The following is a 6,000-nucleotide window of genomic DNA, read 5'->3' as shown; positions in this document are numbered from 1 at the left end:
TCCATTATATAATGACGCAAATTATGCGAAAGTTCTGCTGACAGAGTTTACATTTAGTCAAATCCACATCAGCAGATGTTACAAACTCCGAGAGGTACTTCTTGCCGAGCCTAAACCTAGCAGTGATAACATCTAGAATTCTTCTAACCTTATTGGATGACCATGATGCATTTTGCATAATTTGGTAAGTAAATAAATTTTAATGTATAATATTTAATTTATACATTAAATTATACATGCATTTAATTTTGCAACGACTATTTTCTCGCGTATATAATTATTGGCACTGTTGATAACTTTTCAAATTTGTTACTCACACGTTTGTAGCGATTAAAAAGTCCTGAGGTTGACAGCACTGTTTGATACCTATAGCATGAAGACTAATGACATTACTTCTATGTGGACAAATATATATGAATATTTGACTTATGTTAAACCTAGACTCCCAGCAGATGACATTGGTGTGGCGGAGGCAGTAAAGGCGTAACTTAGAGCTCCCCGGGGGTGACGTAGAGCTCCCTGGGCGTAACTTAGAGTTCCCCGGGCGTTACTTTGAGCTCTCTGGGGGTAACTTAGAGCTCCCAGGGGGGTAACATAGAGCGCCCCATGGGTAACTTAGAGCGCCCCATGGGTAACTTAGAGTTCCCAAGGGGGGTAACTTAGAGCTTCCCTGGCATAATTTAGAGCTCCCCGGGCGTAACTTAGAGCTTCTCAAGGGTAACTTGGAGTTCCCGGGTGTATCTTAGAGCTCCCCAGGTATAACCTAGAGTTCCCGGGGTAACTTCGAGCTCCCAGGGGTAACTTAGAGCTCCTCAGGCGTAACTTAGAGCTCCCGGGCGTAACTTAGAGCTCCCAAGGGGTAACTTAGAGCTCCCTTGGCGTAACTTAGAGCTCCCCGGCTGTAACTTAGAGCTCCGCAGGGGTAACTTAGAGCTTCCCAGGGGTAAATTAGAGCTCTCCGGGATAACAGAGCTCCCGGGGAGTAACTTAGAGCTCTCCGGGCGTGACTTAGATCTCCCTGGGCATAATTTAGAGCTCCCGTGGGTAACATAGATCTCCCCAGCTGTAACTTAAGAGCTTCCCATGGGTAACTTAGAACTCTCCGTGGGTAACTTAGAACTCCCCGGGCGTAACTTAGAGCTCCCCGGGCGTAACTTAGATCTCTCCGGGGGTAACTTAGAGCTCCCCGGGAGGGGGGGGGGGGGGTAACCTAGAGCGCTCCGTGGGTAACTTAGAGCTCCCTGGGCGGAACTTAGAGCTCCCCAAGCGTAACTTAGAGCTCCCCGGGCATAACATAGAGCTCCCTGGGGGTAACGTGGAGTTCCCGTGGGTAACTTAGATCTTCCCAGCTGTAACTTAGAGCTACCAGGGGGGGGGGTAACTCGGAGCTCACCGGGCATAACTTAGAGCTCCCCGGGGGAAACGTACAGCTCCCCAGGGGTAACTTACAGCTCCCCAGGCATAACTTAGAGCTTCTGGGGGGGGAGTAACTTATACCTCCTTGGGGGTAACTTAGAGCTACCCGGGTGTAACTTAGAGCTCCCCGTGGATATCTTAGATCTTCCCAGCTGTAACTTAGAGCTCTCCGGGCGGAACTTAGAGCTCTCCGGGCGGAACTTAGAGCTCCCCGTGGGTAACTTAGATCTTCCGGGCCATAACTAAGAGCTCCCTGGGGTTAAATTAGAGCTCCCCGTGGGGTAACTTAGAGCTGCCTGTAGGTAACTTAGATCTCCCCAGTAGTAACTTTGAGCTCCCCGTGGGGTAACTTAGAGCTCCCCGGGCGTAAATTTAGAGCTCCCTGGGCGTAACTTAGAGCTCCGAGGGGGAAGGGGGAACTTAGAGCTCCCGGGGGTAACTTAGAGCTCCCGGTGGTAAGTTGGAGCTCCCCGGGCGTAACTTAGAGCTCCCTGGGGGTAACGTAGAGCACCCGTGGGTAACTTAGATCTTCCTGGACGTAACTTGGAGCTCCCCGAGGTTAACTTAGTGCTCCCTTAGGGGGTAACTTAGTGCGCCCCGTGGGTAACTTAGAGCTCCCCGGGGGGAAGGGGTAACATAGAGCTCCCCGGGCGTAACTTAGAGCTCCCCGGGCGTAACTTAAAGCTCCTCGATGGTAACTTAGAGCTCCCTGGGACGGGGTAACTTTGAGCGCCATGTGGGTAACTTAGAGCTCCCGGGGGGTAACTTAGAGCTCCCGGGTGTAACTTAGAGCTCCCCGGGCGTAACTTAGCGCTCCCTTGGGGTAATTTAGATCACCCCGGGCGTAACTTAGAGCTCCACGAGTGAGGGGGGTAACTGAGAGCTCCACGGGATAAACCGTGGAGCTCTACGTTACGCCCGGGGAGCTCTAAGTTACGCCCAGGGGCTCTAAGTTACGCCCGGGGAGCTCTAAGTTTCACCCGGGGAGCTCTATGTTACACCCGGGAGCTCAAAGTTACCCCTGGGGAGCTCTAAGCTACCCCCAGGGGCTCTAAGTTACGCCCGGAGAGCTCTAAGTTACGCAGAGGGAGCTCCCCGGGTGAAACTTAGAGCTCCCTGGGGGATAACTTAGAGATCCCCGGTGTTAACTTAGAGCACATGGGGTATCTTAGAGCTCCCGTGGGTAACTTAGAGCTCCCCGCGCATAACCCAGAGCTCCCCTGGCGTAACTTAGAGTCCCCTGGGGGTTACTTAGAGCTCCCTGAGGGTAACTTTGAGCTCTCAGGCGTAATTTAGAGCTCCTCGGGCGTAACTTAGAGCTCCCCGTGGGTAACTAAGATCTTCCCGGCCGTAACTTACAGGTCCCTGGTCGGAAGTTAGAGCTCCACGTGCGTAATTTAGATCTTCCCGGCTGTAACTAAGAGCTACCCGGGGTTAACTTAGAGCTCCCGGGGGTAACTTAGAGCTCCACGGGCGTAACTTAGAGCTCCCCGGGCATAACTTAGAGCTCCACGGGCGTAACTTAGAGCACCCCGTGGGCAACTTAGAACTCCCTGGGGTTAACTTAGTTCTCCCCTGGAGGTGACTTAGAGCGCCCCGTGGGTAACTTAGAGCTCCACGGGGGGAAACTTACAGCTCCCCAGGCGAAACTTACAGCTCCCCGGGCATAACTTAGAGCTCCCCTGGGGTAACTTAGAGCTCCCTTGGGGGTAACTTTGAGCGCCCTGTGGGTAAATTGGAGCTCCGGAGGGAAAGTTAGAGCTCCCCGGGCGTAACTTAGAGCTCTCCGGGGTTAACTTAGAGCTCCCTTGGGAGTAACATAGAGCTCGCCAGGGTGTAACTTAGAGCTCCCCGAGCGTAACTTAGAGCTCCCCGGTGGTAAATTAGAACTCCCCATGGTTTAACTTAACACTCTTGGGGGGTAACTTACAGCTCCCCGGGCGTAACTTAGAGCTCCCGGGGGGAGTAACTTATACCTCCCTGGGGGTAACTTAGAGCTCCCCAGGTGTAACTTAGAGCTCCCTGTGGGTAATGAGCTGTTTGCCATACAACAGGCATTCGCATATGTGATTGCACAAAACACTCAAAATACAATCATACACACAGACTCAAAAGCTGCACTTCAAATACTAGGACAAAAACAGTGGAAAGATAATGTGGAAATAATTACCACCATTTTGTATCTTGGAGCAGTCGCTAAAGGCAAAGGACTCAACATAACCTTAAACTGGATCCCATCCCATATTGGAATCCCATTAAATGAAAAAGCTGATGAAATTGCTAAATTGGCAACTCGTCATCCAGTGATACATAAAACAATTCAACCCAGCCTAGAGAACATAAAAAACATCATCACCAAAAAACTCTCACATCTCAACAAAGCCGACCTACACCAGAGAATAGCTGAAGGTTCGCCATCTGCAACATGGTATCTTCAGGTAACAAAATTAGAAAGTTTAAATATCCCAAAAGGAATCCACAGGGAAATAGCAGTTAGGCTATATAGACTACGTCTAGGTTACAGATGCAACTGGGAGATTGGTGAACCCCGACAGAGAGAGTGCATCTTCTGCCAAACTGTCACAGAAAAGCCATTACTTCACTATCTTCTGGAATGTGAAGCAACCAATGACCTTAGAAGAGCTTTAAGAGTTCCTGAATCATGCAGTGGCCACCCTGAAGCCATCAACACAGCCACTCTCCTGGTCAATAAAGGTGTCCAGCAGCTGGACACCCCTCATAAAGACTGTGAAGCAGTATCCTCCCCCACGATAACAGCTTGATGGTTAAATGCAACCTCAGATTACTGAGAAAAAAATTGTACCACTTACGGGCTATTCATGCCCGTGCCACCTCTTGGGTGGCTTAATCTTTATCAATCGTCAATCTGTGGGTAACCTAGATCTTCACGGCCGTAACTTAGAGCTCTCCAAGCGGAACTTAGAGCTCTCCAGGGTTAAATTAGAGCTGCCCAGGGGGTAACTTAGAGCTCCCTGTGGGCAACTTAGAGCTCCCCAGGGGTAACTTTGAGCTCCCTGTGGGGTAACTTTTGAGCTCCCCGGGCGTAACTTAGAGCTCCCTGGGTGTAACTTAGAGCTCCGAGAGGAGGGTAACTTAGAGCTCCCCGGGGGTAACTTAGAGCTCCCGGGGGTAAGTTGGAGCTCCCCGGGGGTAACTTAGAGCTCACGGGGGTAAGTTAGAGCTCCCCGTGGGTAACTTTGAGCTTCCTGGGGGTTACATAGAGTACCCTTGTGTAAGTTAGAGCTCTCTAGGGGTAACTTAAGAGCTCCTCGGGGTGTAACGTAGAGCTCCTCAGACGTAATTTAGAGCTCCCCAGGCGTAACTTAGAGCTCCCCAGGGGTAACTCAGAGCTCCCCCGGCGTAACTTACAGTTCCCCAGGCTTAACTTAGAGCGCACGGGAGGGTAACTTAGAGCTCCCCGGGCGTAACTTAGAACGCCCCGTGGGTAACTCAGAGCTCTCTTGGGGAGATAACTTAGAGCGCTTCGTGGGTAACTTAAGGCTTCCCCTTGGGTAAATTTGAGTTCCCAGAGGGTAACTTAGAGCTCCACGGGCGTATTTTAGAGCTCCCTGTGTGTAACAGAGAGCTCCCTGTGGGGTAACTTAGAGATCCCCGGGGGTAACTTAGAGCTCTCTGGGGGTGACTTAGAGCCCCCTGGGCGTAACTTAGAGCTCCCTGAGGGTGACTTAGAGCTCCCCGGGCGTAACTTAGAGCTCCCCGGGCGTAACTTATAGCTCCCTAGGGTTAATTTAGAACTCCCTTTGGGGTAACTTAGAGCTCCCTGGGGGTAACTTAGAGCTCCCTGAGGGTAACTTAGAGCCCCCTGGGCGTAACGTAGAGCTCCCGGGGTTAACTTAGAGCTCCCTGGGCGTAACTTAGACCTCCCCGAGGGCAACTTAGAACTCCCTGGGAGTAATCCAGAGCTCCTCGGGGGGGGGGGACTTAGAGCTTCCCGGGCGTAACATAGAGCGCCCCCGTGGGTAACTTAGAGCTCCCTTGGGAGTAACATAGAGATCCCCCGGGGGGTAACTAGGAGCTCCCCGGGCGTAACTTAGAGCTTCCTGGGTGAAACGTAGAACTTCCCGAGCGTAACTTAGAGCTCCCGGGGTGTAACTTAGAGCTGCCCAGGGGTAACTTAGAGCTCCCGGGGGTAAGTTAGAGCTTCCCGTGGGTAACTTTGAGCTTCCCGGGGGTTACATAGAGTACCCTTGTGTAAGTTAGAGCTCTTTAGGGGTAACTTAGAGCTCCTCGGGGTGTAACGTAGAGCTCCTCAGACGTAATTTAGAGCTCCCCAGGCATAACTTAGAGCTCCCCAGTTGTAACTTAGAGCTTTCCTGGGATAAACTAGAGTTCCCGGGGCGTAACTTGGAGCTAACCTGGGGATAACTTAGAGCTCCCCAGGCGTAAATTAGATCGCCATGGGGGTAACTTAGAGCTCCCTGGGCGTAAATTAGAGCTCCCTGGGAATAACTTGAAGCTCCCTGGGCGCAACTTAGAGCTCCCGGGGGTAACTTAGAGCTCCCAGGAGTAACCTAGAGTTTCCCGTGGGCAACTTATAACTCC

Source organism: Procambarus clarkii, chromosome 44, assembly GCF_040958095.1.
Source record: "Procambarus clarkii isolate CNS0578487 chromosome 44, FALCON_Pclarkii_2.0, whole genome shotgun sequence".
NCBI classification, from domain to species: domain Eukaryota; kingdom Metazoa; phylum Arthropoda; class Malacostraca; order Decapoda; family Cambaridae; genus Procambarus; species Procambarus clarkii.
The sequence above is the reverse complement of the archived record's forward strand: the minus strand, read 5'-3'. Positions refer to the sequence as shown.